Genomic DNA, 18,122 nt, shown 5'->3' with positions numbered 1-18,122 from the left:
CGCGCTGAGCTTTCACTCTGCCTACTGTGCTCTGTCAACCAAGCCAGAAGTGTGTTTTACAGTGATTTGAATCACATGCAGATTGAGTGCCTTTCAACATAGGCGCTTTGAAAACTTTCTGTGCCATGCACTGAGATTTCCTATACAACTTTTGGGGGCCATTTAAAGATTCTGAATGAATGGGCCATTAATAATATAGAAAACAGGTAAAAAATTGGGTGAATTTGCTTCAACGTGGATGGAACTGGAGGGTATTATGCTGAGTGAAGTAAGTCAATCGGAGAAGGACAAACAGTGTATGTTCTCATTCATTTGGGGAATATGAATAATAGTGAAAGGGAATATAAAGGAAGGGAAAAGAAATGTTGGGAAATATCAGGAAGGGAGACAGAACATAAAGACTCCTAACTCGGGGAAATGAACTAGGGGTGGTGGAAGGGGAGGAGGGCGGGTGTTGGAGGGGAATGGGTGACGGGCACTGAGGTGGACACTTGACGGGATGAGCACTGGGTGTTTTTCTGTATGTTGGTAAATTGAACACCAATAAAAGTTAATTAAAAAAAAATTGGGTGAAATGTAAAGCTGAGGTGATCATGCCAATAGAAGATTCAAAGCGTTCTATTAAGGTAATAAATAATAGACAAACTATTGGACAGATGGACAGACAAACTGATGGACAACCATCATCTAGCATTGTCTAGAAAGTAATATTTTCAATAGAATACAGGAAACAAGCGAAGATTTCGGAGAGACTATTCATCAGCTATTATAGGGACAGAACAATTTCATGCTTCACATACAAGCATGGCCACTCCTGCCCTTGACTGTTCTAATAATTCTTGCCTGCTGCTAAGCCTGGACAATTCCATTTTTACGCATTCATTCTCTCAAGTAGTATTAGTCAGTGCTGTCTTCATGCCAGCTTCTCCTTGTCCTGCCCTAAGCATTGTGTGGTGGAGACAGTCAGCTAAGTCCATTAAGTTAATGTACCAGGTTCAGTTGCTGCCCTTTGCAAAAGGCAGTGATTTTTTATTTTCTAACTTTGTATCTTGCCTAAGACAAATTTTCCTGATGGTGCTGTTTTGATAGACCTGTAGCATCCAGGTCGGGACATGTGGCTTTACTGATATCTTTATAATGTAAACAATCTTTCTAGGGATGCTACAGGGTAGGGGGTAAAAGGAGACCTGTATTCAGCTTGTAATGCTAACTGGTGCTTATAGAAATTATAACTAATTTCTGAGTTATAGAAATCTCTATGAAACAATAGAAGTCCTCTTAAAAAGTAAAACTACGAAAAGGCATTTGGAAGATTTCCAAAGAAAACTAGCCTTTTTGCACAAAATGTAACTCTTGCACTTTCCCCAAATGTTGCTAAAATTGTCTTTTCATCAGGACCCTCTCAAACACCCCCTCTCCCCCGGTCTAGCCCATTACCCCCTCCCCGCACCAGGGCTGGGGCTGGATTTAACCTGCCAAAGCAGGGTGGCCAAGGATGGACTGGGGTCTGGTGGTTAGTTCTGTCAGTCATCATGTGTCTTACAGATGTTTGAAGGCAAAGTCTATTGTCTTTTGGCCGAGTTGTGGGTTTATTCTTTGCTGAGCTTCACCTTTTCCAGCAAAAAATAACAGTTCATGGTGAAACGACAAGTTTTATTTGCAAGACCTACCTTTGGTTTTAGTTAATGATTTGTAAAGATAATTGAAAACACTTTTATGTAGGAAAGGTCTTTTGATCGCAGAAACTCACCCTGCCATTGTTGAGGAAATCTCTAGAACCTCTCAAAGTAATGTCAGGTCATTAGAAATGGAGGTATAGCAGGAAGATTCAGAATTTGCTACAAGAGATACCTGAGCTTTGATGCTTGTTTCTCAAGTACAATCCCCTCTCCCAACATTGACCTAACCTGAAGGATGAACTTGGATCCCAGATAAATATTTTTTTAAGCAAGTTAAACTTCTGTTAAATTTGGTCAATTTGGGAGAGAGATTGTGCAATACATTTTCTAATTTAACATCCCATAATTGTTCAGACCTGAGACCACTGCGTTTTGAAAGACTGGTTCCCAGTGTAACTTATGTAGGCAACAGGATTTAAGACCTATACAAAGCAGCCATTAGGAACATTGGTGCCCCAGGAGAACACCCGTGAGTGGTTAAGCATATGAACATACTTCTCAGTGAGTATCGGTTATTCTTTAAGAACATATACTGAGTACCTAATACCATTCTAGAATTCTTTGAGACATTGGGGGAGTAGCAGAGAACAAAACAAACCCCTCTCTGTGCAAAAACCATGGAGTTTTCTAGAGGATGAGAGAGAGACCATAAGCAAGTAAAATACATAGGTGCTAATGTTAATTTCTGAGGAGAAAAAAAAAAATAAAGAGGAACATGAAGTGTGTGCGGGAGGAGGGAGTGAAATGTTAGACAGGTGTGATCCTGATGGGGTGAATTTGGGAAGAGACCTGGTGACGCAAGAGATGTGTCTGGGGGAAACCATTCTAGGCAGAGGGCCTGCAGCCGTAAGGGCCCTGAGGTGGGAGCTTGGTGATGGAATAGGGAGCAGGCCTGTGGGGAGGGCCCAGAGCTGGGCTAGTGAGGTCAGAAGTAGGAGTTATCAGAGAGATAGTGGTGGCCCCGGCCATAAAGGATCTTGCAGGTCATGGTGAGGACTTTGGCTTTTGGCTTTTGCTCTGAGATGTCAAGCCAGAGGATCAACAAGGTGTTTAACAAGATCACTCTGACACTGAAAGGAGTCAGGCAGGGCTGGGACTGAGGTGAGTCATGCAAACGCTCTAGTCATGTGTTCACTATCGACTTTGCTGTTTTGTGCATTTTTATGTTTTTTTTTTTTGCATGGATTCTGATTTTTTAAAATGTTGCATGAAAGCACCACTTGTCTTGATTCCTGAGTTTCTTGATGCTTCTACATGCTGCATTGGAGGCAGGGCCTCGCTCATCTCTGACCTCACTCTAGTCAGCAGACGGCTCATGAGGTGAAGTAGGGAGACCAGTCAGAAACCATTGCACCTTCTGGACAAGAAGTAGTAGTGATGAACTGGGGGTGGTGAAAAGCAGGTATTGTGGATAAACTCTACAGATGAATTGGACGCATCATGAGATAAAAAGTGAGGAGTTAAGGATGACATCAGTTTTCTGGCCCAGGCAACTAGAAGAGTGGAACTGCTGTTAGCTCAGATGGGGAAGAGCCGGAGCTCCACGGTGGGCATGCTGGTTTTGAGATGCCTATTAATAGCCACATGGAGAGCCTGAGTGCGCAGTTAGGTCCACGAGCTGGGATTTCCTGGGAGTGTTCCAGGCCGGAGGTACTAGTTGGAAAGCTATCTGCCGAGAGATGATATTTAAGCTATGAAATTGGGTGAGATCATCTATGAGCTGAGTGTAGAAAGTAGGTCCAAGGACTGAGCTTGGGGGGGCGGGGCGCACTCCAACTCTCGGAAGTCAGGGAGACGGAGGAGAATGAGCTGGAATAGTCAGAAAGGCAGGAGGAGAACCGGGTGAAGGAGGTGAATGAAAGCCAAGTGGAGAAGGGATTTTGAGAACAAATGAGTGATGAGATGAGCATGTCCTATCATGTCAAGTAAGATGAAGCCTGAATAGGGATGCAGACCTTGGAGCTAGACACCTGGATTCCAATCCTCCTTCTGGTTCTTACTGTGTCCCTGGAAAGTTCCTGAACCTCTTGATGTCCATACATCCTCAACTCTGGAAGCAGGAGTATTTCTCCTAGAGCCGTTGTATTATATGAGTAAATATGTTGAGAGAGCTTTGAGAGCATTCCTGGCACAGAGTGAGTGCTAGGTGGGTGGTAGGCCCAGGTATCTATGACTAAAACAAAAGGAGAAAGGGAGACACAGCATAATCACCGAGCACCCCACCTTCTCAGGTTCTGCAGGAAGACATTCCATGGTTTCGGGGAAAAGGACTGTTACCTGGATGAGAATGGCTGAGTGAAGAAAGTGTGCGTTTTCTTAGGGAAGGGATGCTTTGTTCAAATGGACGCTCATCAGCAAACCTGCTAGGTGAAGACGTTCCCCGCTCCTGTTGCTCTGCCTCCCTTCGCTCTAGTGGAGACCCTGAGTCTCCATTTCCTTACCTAGAAAGTGTTAGGACAGTAAGAGTTCCTACTTCATAGAGTTGTTTCAAGGATTAAATATGAAGAGATTTAAAATATTTAAAGTGGTTCCTGGCATTTAATAACTGCCCATTGAGGGTTACCTATTATTTTAATTATTATTAATTATTATTATAAGTAATCTCTAGTTCCGAGGGGTAACATTTCAAAATCACTTTCTGGGAAGATGAAGTCTCACGCGCTTAGCATGATCCATTGTCCCTCCAGGACTGGATTCCCTTCCGGTGTTCTCACTCCTTTCCCTGCCCCCTTGGGCCACCAGGTTTTCTTACACTTGTCCACTCTCTACTTGGACTGCTGTTCCCTTCCCTTCCCACATCTAACCTTCACCACCTTGGTCCTGTTATCTTTCCAAATTGGATCAAAATGTCTGCTCTGGGGGATCCCTGGGTGGCGCAGCGGTTTGGCGCTTGCCTTTGGCCCAGGGCGCGATCCTGGAGACCTGGAATCGAATCCCACATCGGGCTCCCGGTGCATGGAGCCTGCTTCTCCCTCTGCCTATGTCTCTGTCTCTCTCTCTCTCTCTCTGTGACTATCATAAAAAAAAAAAAAAAATGTCTGCTCTGTGAGCCTTCCTTTGATACCCTCCCTGGGTAACATTAGGAGCCACGTCCTTAACACTCTCAAGAGAGCCTGAGATCCCATGTACTATTGCATATAATATTGGAATTATCTGCTTACACGGCTGTCTTTCTGACCACACCGTGAACTCCTTGAGTGTGGGGACTGTGCTGGACTCTTCTCTCTTTGCCCAGAAGGCTTAGCCTGATATTATGCTAAGTGTTCGATAAATAACTTGGAGAAAAAAACGAAAGACCTTGGACTAGCATTTTATAAATGATGGTAACTTACGCCCGATCTGAAGTAAACGGAATCTGCATCTAATCTCCTACTATTTACTATTCTTTTTGCTCCAACCACTTCTAGAAAGTTCAATCCTGGAGTGAATTTACATTTTGTGAGAAATGGATGTCAGTGGTTTCCCTGCATTTACAAATATGTTCTTGTATTTCGGGGAGAGACAAGAGGAGTCAAATTTTGAATGCAAAGCGATCGACAAATAGGATTGACATTTGAATTCACTTTTCTTCTTTTCAATGCCTTTCTGGTTTTATATTTGCAACATCATGCCTATTTCTTTGGAAAAAGAAGGACCCAGAAGTTATTGAGGGTTCAAGATTTCTGCCTTTCTGAAAGTCACAGTGGATTGGAGTGAACATCTCACCTCCTCACTTGGTTGAGACCTTTCAGTAAAAATTTCCAGAGTTCTCTGTTGGGTAAGGTTAGAGCTGCTGTTCCTGACCCTTGACCCTGATTGCCTCGGGTACCAGTGGGTCCTGGCTCAGGGAAGATGCCAGGGATACAAATACAGGAAGGAGGCAAGAGAGAAGCAAGTGGGGGAGCACCTGCTGACTTTCCTTGCCTCTACAGCCGTGAGGGGGATACTGTATGCTGCCCTTTCTTCATAGCCCAAGTCCATAAAGAAGAAAAGCATATGGAAAAATTGTACATGTAAATTGAGTTCACCAGATGTGGATGGAAAACAAAGAGAGGATTTTCTGTGATATTTATTTGGATTTGCCTAAAGTTAGGCAGTGTTGGCAGATTAGCACCCTAGCAGAGGATAAGTTGGCAGCTATGGCAACAGAGAAAGAGGGAAAACAAGTTGTTATTTTTTTTTAAATAGTAAACCAGGCAAGACAGACAAAAGTAAGAGGTGCATGATGGAAGGCACACAAAATGTGTGCAGGAAAAGTAGCTTGGAAGAGTTAAAGCAGGCGCAGTAGTGTGTGTGAGGCTGAGGAGAACAAGACGGAGAGGAAGGATGAAGACAGAGATTCAAGTGATCAGCCTCCTTGGTTTAAACACAAAACAATTATTCTCAACTTTAACAGAAGATCCACAGGTATTAAAGGAATATCTGCTACATGCTCAGCAATGTGCTAGATGATTTAGCCAGGAGATAGAGTAGTTTTGTTAATGTGAGGGTTTCTGTATGTATTTTATGGACTTTTTCCAAAGAGGAGGAATAAGGACACTGAGTGGAGGGAAACATTGGTTCTGACTTGCTAAGCAGAGGGGAGGTGTTCCTTTGTAACCAAGCAGGGGACACTGGGGCCTATGTGAGCAAGGTTGGTGGTAGCATCTAGTGCCACCAGGATCCCTCCAGATCCAACCCAGGCTTCTCCAGCATTCATGAGCCCATGTTGCATGACGTAGGCTGGATGTAACTCTAACACAGCATGCAAGTTGTACAAGTGGTTTTATTGTTAGTTCCAAGCATTTAGTATCTCCTGGGAATTTTACACAGAAGGACTTCTAGTTGAATTGACATGGTCTGTGAAGGATTGATGACCAAAGTTTATGCATTTGCCTAATGATGCTAAGTCAATATTACTATGCGTTACTTGATAAAGAAATATAAACTAGCTCCAGCGGTCTCCTTAGAAATGTTTACAATTGGTCTTAAGTTTATTTTGGAAGTGAATCCATGTGATAGCTCTATAGTTGGCCGTGTGTCATGAACCATGGCAAAATTAACAGAGGATATGCACACATAAAATTCCACGGGTGCACCTGGGTGGCTCAGTGGTTAAGTGTCTGCCTTTGGCCCAGGGTGTGATCCTGGGGTCCCGGGATCAAATCCCACATCGGGCTCCCTGCATGGAGCCTGCTTCTCCCTCTGCCTGTGTTTCTGCCTCTCTCTCTGTGTCTCTCATGAATAAATAAATAAAATCTTAAAAAAATAAAATTCCAAAACGTAGCCATAAAAACATCCCACCAACTCCCAATATGCAGTGTCTTATTTTTAAAAACCGATATATTATTAGCCAAAAAAATTAAGTTAGTCAGAATCCCTTCTATATTCATAAGGCATTAGAAATGAATCCTATGTTAATTTGGGCCTGGTCAATTTGAACCTAGACAAGGCTTAAAATAAAGAAAAATTAAAGTTGTTCATAGTAGATACATTAACTTATAATTATTGAAAAAATCCTTCTATAGTAGGTTGCACTTCTCTGAGAAAGACAAGCTTGCATTGAAATTTACATCCTGCCACCATGATTTTAACTTTTCTAAGACCCTGGTTCTAAGAACAGGAGCACTGATGGGATCCCTGGGTGGCTCAGTGGTTGAGCATCTGCCTTGGGCCCAGGGCGTGACCCCGGGGTCCTGGGATTGAGTCCCATATCGGGCTCCCTGCGTGGAGCCTGCTTCTCCCTCTGCCTGTGTCTCTGCCTCTCTCTCTCTCTGTGTCTCTCATGAGTAAATAAAAAAATAAAGTATTAAAAAAAAATAAACAGGAGCACTGACACCTAACTCGAAGGAGGTTTTGTCTGTTTTTCTGTTTTTGTCTTATAGCAAAGGACAAAATAAATAAGATAATGGATAGGAAAGCACCTAATAAAGTTCTGGGCATACAGAAGATGCTCAATAAATATTTCTTTCCTGTTCTTTATCTGCTACCTTGGCTGACTCTTCTTAACATCATCTATGGTCATCTGCTAGGCTATTCTTTCTAGAAATTGTTCTAGGGAAAGAGAAACACAGTTTTGAATGTGTTATGTTGACTTCTTTCATGTTGCTTTAATAATTGACCTGATTGTTCATGTGTTTGTTGTCACTTCTCAGTAGGAAAAATCCAGAAGGTCTTCAGTGTATGTGTGTGTGTGTGTGTACATGTGTGTGTGTCAAAGAGCATGTTAATGTTGTGATGAGAATTAGACACGACCTAAATATCAGTGATTAATGAATATTTGAATAAGTTGCAGTACAGTGCAGCTAATAAAACTGCTGTTCTAGTAGGATATATAATTCAGACAGCTATTTGTGAATAGAATCAAGTCAAAAGAAAGCAGGCTAAAAATAGCAGGTGTAGTCTGATTTCCTTCATGTTAACTTTCATCTTCGTAAGGCGTTATGAAAGGCTAACTAGGTAAACAGATCAGTTTGTCATTTTCCTTCAGTTATTTTGAGTTTTCTATAATACATAGCCCTTACTCTAAAACTTTAAAAAGTTAAATGATGCTGACAAATGAATGCCAATGAGAACAAGTCATCAAAGACTAAGATGGGGGTCAAGATCCTATTCCGGGGAAACTGTTGATCATTAATTAGAAAAAAATACTGAAAATCACTACAAGGGCCCAGCTAAACAGGCCAGGAACAGAACAAAGTAGACGTAATGAAATCAGAAGGAATCAAACATAAATTAGTAAGACAGAAAAATCTGTAGACTTGACAAAGGCAGAAGCCAATTGAAAATTTGGCAAACTAGCACCTCTGGCCACTTTGACAAAGTAAAAAGGAGAAACTTATTCCAAAAACAGGTGGGAAAAATGGATGTAGCCACAGATGAGAGACTCTTGATCTTTTTATCAATATGTTGACAAATACAGATGCAGTGACTAGTTATCCAGAAAACTCAAGGGTAAAGTAAAAATTTGAATAAGCTAATAACCACACACTGTAATGAAAAAACTCACTGTTTTACTCCTAAATACCACAAGGTCCAGGTGGTTTTATTGGGAAAGTCTTACAAATCATTTAAAAAACAATTCTTAAAAAAATAAAAAATAAAAAAATAAAAATAAAATAAAAAACAATTCTTTCATTATAGAGAGCCTTTTGAAGTGTACAGAATAATGGAAAACTGATACTAAATCCACCAATAATTTCATATCTCTGATACAAAGCCAGACAAATACACCACAAAATAGAAAACTATACACCTCAATATCACATATAAGTCTAGATATGAACTACATACAGCAAATTATCAAAATACTGACATACAATGCATTTATCACCAAAATACAAAGACTATGCCACCTTAGGGATTCTATTCATTTAATTCATTTCAGTGATGAAGAAGAAAAAACATGATCACCCCCATAAATTAAAATTAGCACTTAATTCAGCAGCCACTATTGGTTTAGAAAAAAGATAGATTGTTATTAATAGACAAAAGCATCCTTAAATTGATGAAGATCATCAGAAACACACAGCAAACATACTTAATAGTGAAACATTGCAATCATCCATTCTCATTCAAGACAAGTAAATCAACTGTGCACAACAATTTGAATAAAGGAATACTACAAGAAAAGTAAAAACAAGTTCATCCTTGAAGAAGAAATGGCAGATGAAATGAGATCTAAACAATATAAACAAAACTTGTAAGAATAAATGTAATGTGAAGTATCCAAACTCTTTATGAAGAAAATGGTAAAATTACACTGAAGGATCTAAGGAAGGCCTGGATACATGGAAATGTTCTTATTGAAAAGTTTCCATTCTTCCCATATTATCAATCTAACGAAATGCCAATTTAAACCCCAATAAAATTATTTTTAAATTTGACAAATTAGGTCTAAAGTTCATCTGGTAGGAAAAACAGTCGGGAAATACCACAACATGTACTGAACGTATAGCATTCCCCGGGGACCAGCCTGATTAAAAGTTCAAATTAATACAACCATAGGAATAGACAGATTTTAATGGAAAGAAAAAAAGAAGTCTAGACTATAGTTTTGTTTATGCTGGAATTTGCTGATCGGTGTTATTTCAAAAGATAGATCATAGACACTTTGAGAAGAAAGTTGGCTTACCCTCTCATGGCATATACCAAAATTCTAAGTGGATTAATGAAAAAAACCTTTAAAAACACTGTGTAACTACTGAAAGAATATATGGGGGAACATTTTTGTTATCTTGTGAAGCAGAAGGGCTTCCTAACCAGGCATATCAACCACTAAAAATAAAAAGGCTAACAGATTTGGGGTGCCAGGGTGCCACAGTCAGTTAAGCATCTGACTCTTGGTTTCAGCTCAGGTTGTGATCTCAGAGTGCTGGGATCCAGCCCTATGTGGAGCTCTGTGCTCAGCAGGGAGTTTGCTTGGGGTTCTCCCTCTCTCCATGGCCCTCTGCCTCTCTGCCCATCACATGGACATGTGTGCGCTCTCTCTCTCTCTCTCAAATAAGTAAATCTTAAAAGAATTACACATATCTGTAATGGCACAACAAAGTTAAAAAGAAGCCACAGACAGGAAGAAAATGATTGCTACTTTTATAGGCTAGACCAAGAATCAGTATCTGTAATACACAAAGAATACTTTGATCAATAATGAAGACTGATTGAATAATAAGATTGATTTATCTGCTGATGTGGACAAATGAGCAAAGGGCATGAGCAGTCAATTCACAGAAAAAGGATATAAAAAAGAGTTTGTAAACTTACTTAAATACAGTCATCAGATGAGAAAAGGTAAAGTAAAACAAAACCCAAGATGCCTTGGCTTTGTCTATTATGTAGCAAAATTTGAAAAGATTTCAAAAAATAAACAGAGCTAACGATTCCTGAGCACTTATTATATGCTATGTGCTGGAAACTGTAAACCCAATTCATTTAATTCCATAAAAACTCAGTGGGGTTGGCATTATCATTCCTATGATGCAGGTCATAAATCAAGTTAGGGAGGTTGGTTAATGTGTCCAAAGTCACCCAGGTAACAAGTGGCAGACCCATAATTTGAATGCAGGTACCGTGGCGCCCGAGTCTGTGTTCCTCATTACTATATTCACCTTAAAAATGTAGGTGAATGGTGCCAAAGGAGTAGAGAGGTTATAATATCTATCCAGCTTTCCCTAAAGCGTTTTTGTGAGGAACCCCGTGATGCCACGATAAAACTGAAGAAGCTGACACTATGAGCCTGTGTCCTCTTCCATAGTGCCAGGTGGCTTGGGTCATCGGAAGCACTACAATGACTTAGACTCTTTGCTGGAAAGAAAACGAGCTATTATCATCTGAGTAGGCCTGTGGGCAGGCCCTACTCTGATGGGTTCACCTGGACACATTCAAGATCTGGCCCCCTTTGGACACGGTCCAGAATGGATACACGGTCATTGCCAGCTCTCTGCTATGCACCCGGTTATACCCCCGAAGCCTCATGCCCCCGAAGCCTCATACATTTATGGCAAAATGTGGAGCCTTCAGAGATGACCAGGGGATGTATCACTTGACAGGATGTGGCTTGGATTCCACGTGAATTTCTATTCTTACATCTAAAGTGTTGGTTCCTTCTTCCCATTGACCGTTAGCTCTTCTGGATTGGAGATAGCCAGAGAGGATGGAGCCAGCTATGGGTCAAACACCTGATGTGGTGCATTGCTAGTGGACACAAGTCCTCCCCATAGGCACCAAAAGCATCTATTTTGGGAGTGGGATCTCCTCTCTGTCCCTCTGTCTCTACCTTCCAATGTCCACAGAGTTCCTCTTTTCTGTGTTCTATTTCTTGCTCTCTCTAATCCTTTACTTTGCTCTCTCTCCTCCCTTGATGACAGCCCTGACTAGCGAAGTTGCCTATTCCACCTGGAAGGTATATCCTCTTCTTAAGGCAAGATGTTAACAGCTATAGAGAAGCAATACTGACGGATGAAATTTTGTCAAGAAACGGTTATTTTGCAAAGATGCTTTGGGCCAGCTGATAGTTTGATGACTGTGTGCTGATGTTTAAATCTATACACTGTCTTATTGGGAGTTGTTTAAAGTCCTAGATAGAATAACTTAAGATAGCAAAACCTAAGACACGATGGAAATTGATTGCACTGTTATCAAAATATCTATGGAGAAAATAAAGCTATACCAGAAAAAAATTCCATTGGAACTATGGACTTAAAATTATCAGAGAAGAACAAGCAGATGTATAACAGACAAATGACTGTATTGTGATTTTTGGGTGTGTCCTTATCTATGCAGACATGTATATGTATACGTATCGATATGCACACACACCCTTGGACTAAATCTCAGCATTGTAAACATGCAAGGAGTGAGAAGGTGTGTCTTTCTGATATTTTTGTCCTTTTTATTTTCTTTTAAGTACTGATTCAAAGTCAGGAATCAGATACAATCTCATCTGAAAAGAAAAAGCTATCTGAACTCTTGGGCAAGTTAAGCATGTCATCATTCTTGCAAGACAGTCCTGACATGGAAACATTCATTTTGTTTTGTTTGAGGGAAAAGTTAATTTCAAGTAGAACCATATATTTTCATGTAAAAAGTGTATCCAAAACCGCATAATTTGTGGCCCAATGGGAATGCCTCCTGCTTTTTAGCATATTCTTAAGTGGGTAGAGTAGGGTAGGAACATTTGATTTGCTTCAAAAGACATTTCCCATTTATTTGCTTAAAATGCCCTTTAAATATCAACGAGAAGCCATCAAATCCCTGGGATTTAGCTTGAAACTGTAAATTACACAAGGAAATGCAGGCGAGAAAGCATTAACCTACACGTGCTTTGTCAAAAGAGAACTTTGAGATTTAACTGCACGCATTCTTGGATTTTAGCAAGTCATAGTCCCTCTGTTAAATCTCCCCCTCCTCAATTTTTTTTTAGGATTTATTTATTTGAAAGAGAATAAGCATGAACAGGAAGTGGGGCTGGGTGGGAGAGGCCAAGGGAGAAGCAGACTCCTCCCTGAGGCCAGAACCCGAAGCCCCTGGATCCCAGGACCCCAAGGTTATGACCTGAGTCAAAGGCAGATGCTTCAACCACTGAGCCCCTGGGGTGCCCCTTGTATGCTCTGGAAGTCAACTTCACTGTAATATTCTGCTCAGAGGATGTGTCCGGTTTGAACGAATTCCTTAATTGTCACTTACCATGACTTCCTAAGCAGGACCCTATCCTAAACATTGTATCACTCTATGGCATATTCCAAACTAGCAAAAAAACAAAAACAAAAAAAGGAAAAATAATTTAAGGGCAGCCCGGGTGGCTCAGCGGTTTAGCGCCACCTTCAGCCCAGGGCCTGATCCTGGAGACCCAGGAATGAGTCCCGCATCGGGCTGGAGCCTGCTTCTCCCTCTGCTTGTGTCTCTGCCTCTCTCTCTCTCTCTGTGTCTCTCATGAATAAATAAATAAAATCTTAAAAAAAAAAAAAGAATAGCTTTGGTCGACATGAGCTGACGACAGGTAAGAGCTGCAGGAGCTAGGAGAAAGAGCAGACTCCCTGCCTGGCTTTACATTAGAGTCACCTGTCCTGGGGCAGCATCCTCGACTCCCTCCCCCCGCCCCCAGAGGGATTCAGAGTGACCTAGTCCGGGCTGGGGCCCCGGGAGATGGTTACGGTGTCAGCCTCCAAAGTGATCCTGGCTGGCCGCTGAGCTGAGAGCTGCTGACCGAAGCTCTAGTCTCTACATGTTGAGTGTCGAAACAGTGGACAGTGACTGAATTTGCCCCATGTGTCACATAGACGGGCTAGACACCATGTAAAGGAGGTTGTATTAAAGAGAAGAAAAGGCCTGTAAAAGGTAGACACGAGATGATAGGACAAAAGGGAGGATGATTCCATTTTTTCTCTAATAATTATTTACATTTTCAGCATTCCTATTGAGCAAATCTTTTCTTAATTGCTAGGGGCTAGAAATACCATAAAAAAATAATCACATTCTGACTAGAGTCTGGCTCAAGTGAGTTGTTTTCAACTCTGTTTCCACAAGGACCGACCAATAAGTAGTTTATATTCCTGCTGTGACTTGCTGCGGCCCCGCCGAGGGGGAGCAGGCGTGAGAGGAAGGATGGACGGTGGGCAGTGAGGAAGGCCAGCGTGGAGGAGAGACAGGCCCCAGTGTGGGGGGCAGTCGGCTCACATTGCCGGCGAAGCACCTCCCCGGGTCCGGGAGTCACAACTGCGGAAGCCCTTAAAGCCTCTGTATCGGAACAGCCTCCTCATGAAGTCTGATCTTGACCTTTATCCTGCGTTGTGTACACGTCTACTCTCACTTGTTGCTCCTCTTGAGATCCTACCCTCACCTCCCACCCCTTGTTCCGTCACTCAACTTAACCTGAGCTCACAGCGTAGAATGCAAGAGGCTCCGCACACGCCCGCTGGCTCAGTCTCCCTCATATGTCCCTTCCACTATCCTCCTGCCCCAACACCTTCATTGGCCTCATCAGTCACTACAAGGAACAGTCCATTTCCTTAGGCTGATATTCCGTGCCTGCCGTGAGCTGGCCCGGCCTCTACTCGCCTGGTCACGGTCCCTGCAAGTGTAGAGTATTTATTCCAGGTTTCTCCCAGACACACCAGTTACTTTGGAGACTATTTGATCTTCTTTCCTATTTGTCATGTGCCCAGTTCCCATACTTCCTTCCAGGCTCCCTGGGTGAGATAAACTGAAGCTGCTCCCTCCGGGTGTGTGGAGATTTATGGGTCTCTGAACGCCCATGCAAGCGCGTGTGGACATGAATATGTAGCTACACGCGGGTGTGAATCAACTCCAGGTGGCCAGTGTTGGTAGCATGAGATCACACGGGAGACTGCTCCACACGCCCCTTTCCCTCTGTAACTGGCTCTGACCCCACCAACTCCTTTACGAATCCTTCAGCCTCAGGTCAGCTCAGATACGACTATTGGAAACCATGAAAGCCCTTTTACGTGACCTATTGGTAACGCAGAAGATTGAGAGATGACCAAGTGTTTTAATCCAAAAATGATACGGGGAAACTTTAATAGCAGGTGGAAACTGTATGTGTTGCGTGAGGGGATAGGTGGTGGGGGAGAAATGCAGAGCTTTACGATTGGACCTCATAGGGACTCTACGTTCCATTAAGGTTCTGCGATGATGGCTAATTTTATGTGTCAACTGGACGGGGCCACAGGATGCCTGGAATTTTGGCCAAATATTAATCTGGGTGTGGTTGTAAAGGTCTTTCTGGATGAGGTTAACTCTAAATATAGACTGAGTAGGGCAGATCATTGTCCCCAAACGTTGGTGGGTCTCATCCAATCAGTTGAAGACTGGAGTAGAACAAAAAGGTCAAGTGAGGGAGAACTCTGTCTTCCCGGGAACGTCAATCTTTTCTGGACTTGAACTGAAACATTGACTCTTGCATCTCATTCCTGCTGCCCCTCAGACTGCCCCTCAGACTCTTGCATCTCATGCCTGCTGCCCCTCAGACTGGAAGCTGCCCCTCATCTGGCCTGGGTCTCCCGCTCACTAGCTTCAGGCTTTGGGGCTTCTCGGCCTCCGTAATCACGCGAGGCAACCCCTTACAATGCATCCCTTTAGACAGATATATTTGAGAGGTGCTGGTGGCTAGCACTGGTGCCTTGCAGACACTAGAACAGGGACAACAGCAAAACCATTTCTGTATATATACTGATGGGAATCCCAGTACCGTTTTTCCGGACAACCCTGTTGAGTGCGTATATGTACATGGTTTCGGTGCTGTCACGTTCCCGGTAACTGGAAGGGTCAGGCTACAGATGGCTGTTGTGTTCTCTTCACTTAGTAATGCTACCCAACTCTTCCCACCAGGCCCCACTCTCTTAAAGATATCCGGGGAAGAGAATTGGCCGAGGTTGGAAATTCTAGAATGGCATAGCTTGAGAAGACGGAATGCTTTTGCATGTATGTTTAATTTCTAAGTTGACTTACAAATTGGGAGCGTGTTAGTCACAGCATGCGACGTAGATGGTTTTCAGCCTAAAAGCAGATGTTTATTCAATAGCTCTGGGACCAATTATCTGTGTGGCAGGTTACAGGGACCTGATGAGCTGTGAGTGCTGTATTTCATTCATTCTTGGATTCATGTTGTGATGTCTCTTTTTTTTCTAGTAGAGACTATCCTTTTGAACCTATTGCTGCATCTGGTTTCCTCAGACCAACTTGGAAAAATTAGGTTGAACACTCAGTTCTCACCAAGACTGCCAACCACTGATTAATAAAATATGTTTGATCCTTGAGTGGAGTTTAACAAAAATCCAACTATCTGAAGCTCTATATCGTAGTAGCCCTGAGGCATTCGACACTTGGAATGAAAGACAGCACTGTGTTCCCTTTCAATAAAGCAGATGATGGAAGTTCTAATTTTATGCTAATTTACATGCCTTGGCATAAATTGTCCTCCGTAAGTCATTCCTCCTCATTTCTAGTCAGCCACTGACTTCCCACGGCCATTAATTATCACGTATGCAACCATCATTTCACACCTGGATTTTTGTCTTATGTTGACCTTTAGCCTTTTTTCAAACTCTAACGTCCTCTGTGTGAAGCTCGTTAATTTTCTCAACCATTTCCTTATGCTACTTTTCTATTAAAAGACTTTCCGTGGCCCCATATTGTACGACTCTGTCAACCAATGTCATCCCCTATCAAACACACCCAACTTTATATTAATTTCCAGCAGATAGCTTCTCTCTACCCAGACCTGTCCAGAGGCCTAGGAGTCAGGAGAAGAAGGGAGGCGGGGAGTCTGGGGGTACAGAGGTACAAGTGCAAACAGCGTGGATGGGGAGGTGGAGTATGGTTGGAAGGCCGAATGCAAGCGGAGCTGAGGGGATCGGGAGCGAGAGCAACAACAGGTAAGGCTAGTGAGGCAGGTGAATGACGTCAATCCTGGCATGATAGGGTGTTCCTGCTTTATTGTGAAGTCAGCATGGAAGAGCTCTAACAGGTCCCTGTGCCCTTCAGGAAGGCGACTCCAGGAGTGTGGCTAAGAATGTATTAGAGGCAGAAGGACTAGCTTAGGGACAGATGGGGACATGTAGAGAGGCAGGGCCATCTCCTCCCCAAGGACAGGCACTCATGTTTTCAGCTCTAGCCCCTCCACTACCACTTAGTAGACACTTCGTCATGTGTATTTGCTGGGCTGAATGGAGATTTCATACAGCCTCTCTGTCTACTCCAGAGTTCTGTTCTCTCCATCCTAATTTTGTAGTTCTACCACATAATAACAAAATACACAGACTTTTGCCCTTTGGTGTCCATTCTGGATTCCCAGGTGGGGAGAGTGGCCGGACAGGCACACAGCATCCAGTGTTAGAGGTCTGCCCTTAAGAACCTTGTAAACTTGCGCCAAGCTATTTAGCCAGATACCAGCGTCTTCATCTTGAAGTTGGGGAGCGTGATGCCTGCCTCACAGTATTGCCAGAGCGATGCAAAAAGATAGGACAAGTGCATGGCACGGGGTGGAGTACATGGCCCCCGACGATGTTCTTCTGGGCCTCTTCCACCTTCTGTCCTGCTCTCCCCAGTTGGCAGGCTCTGTTATTCAACAAGCAATAGTGGGCATCTGTTCTGTGCATAGCAAGGTGTTAGGTCTGTGCATTGAAAAGGAAATGGGGTAACTGTCTTGCCGTTCAGGAACCCCAATGTAGCAGAGTAAAATACTCATTTTCCAGCAAAGTGAGAGACTTTAGAGGAGAGAGAGATTGAACATCCTAAGACCGCAATGGGGACCCTGGGGAACGGGTCCCTTAAAGTTGAGGACAAAAGTGCAATACATCTTTGTATCCAACACAACGTTTAGAATAACGCTGAACTCAAGCACAGGATCCATCAAGCGGTCCCACTGGACAGATCAACACAGTAATCCCAAGAGATCCCCTTCCTACCCTTCTGTCCGGCTCCCTCACCCCCCAAAAAAGGAAATGGTGATCCCGAACCCCTTCCTCCTCAGTCCTGATGCTCTGCTTAGCTCCTCCCCCATAATTTTTTCTTCAGGGGTCTGTTGCCCGCCCTGTGCAGGGGATTGATTTGGGGACAGGTTGTATTACCTCCTGGCTGCACTTTTGTCCTGCCAATAGCCCTGCTATCTTCTATCTGCACCTTTTCAAGTGGCTGTGAGTCCTGAGGGGTCTTCTTTGTACCTGGGAAAATAACAGGGGCCTGAGAGGCTGGCACTCCCGTGTGAAGACCTGGATTTCCATTCTGCTTCCTTGCTGTGATGACCCAGGTTCCTTCAAATCATTTTACACTGACTTAATTAGGAGCCCCTGCCCTGCCTGTCTCTGTCTCGGAAAAACTGCAACGGTGTCAGGGAGAAACTCTTCCTAATTTGCTCCACAGGCCAGCCTTGGGGACGGTTCTCAGCCACCTGACCTCTCATTTTCTACGCCTTGACCTCATAGGCTCTCTGTCTCCAGCCATATCCTAACAGGAAAGCAACAAAGGAAC

At 43.2% G+C, this 18,122-nt stretch overlaps 1 protein-coding gene across 5 annotated transcripts in view; it reads right to left on the bottom strand.

Annotated features, from left to right (window-relative positions):
• A1CF (APOBEC1 complementation factor) overlaps positions 1-18,122 on the bottom strand; it is a 76,789-nt gene that overhangs the window by 51,258 nt on the left and 7,409 nt on the right. Inside the window, exon 2 of one of the 5 annotated variants that reach the window (XM_041728964.1) lies at positions 17,723-17,815. The exons of 3 other annotated variants lie outside the window; for them this stretch is intronic. The gene's annotated coding sequence lies outside the window, so the exon portion shown is untranslated. Of the gene's footprint in view, positions 1-3,956; positions 4,467-17,722; positions 17,816-18,122 lie in introns of those variants that run through there. One more of the 5 variants, XM_041728965.1, reaches the window with a different exon arrangement.

Source organism: Vulpes lagopus, chromosome 14, assembly GCF_018345385.1.
Source record: "Vulpes lagopus strain Blue_001 chromosome 14, ASM1834538v1, whole genome shotgun sequence".
Taxonomy (NCBI): Eukaryota; Metazoa; Chordata; class Mammalia; order Carnivora; family Canidae; genus Vulpes; species Vulpes lagopus.
Note: the sequence above shows the minus strand (reverse complement) of the source record. Positions and strands in the feature narration are given on the sequence as shown.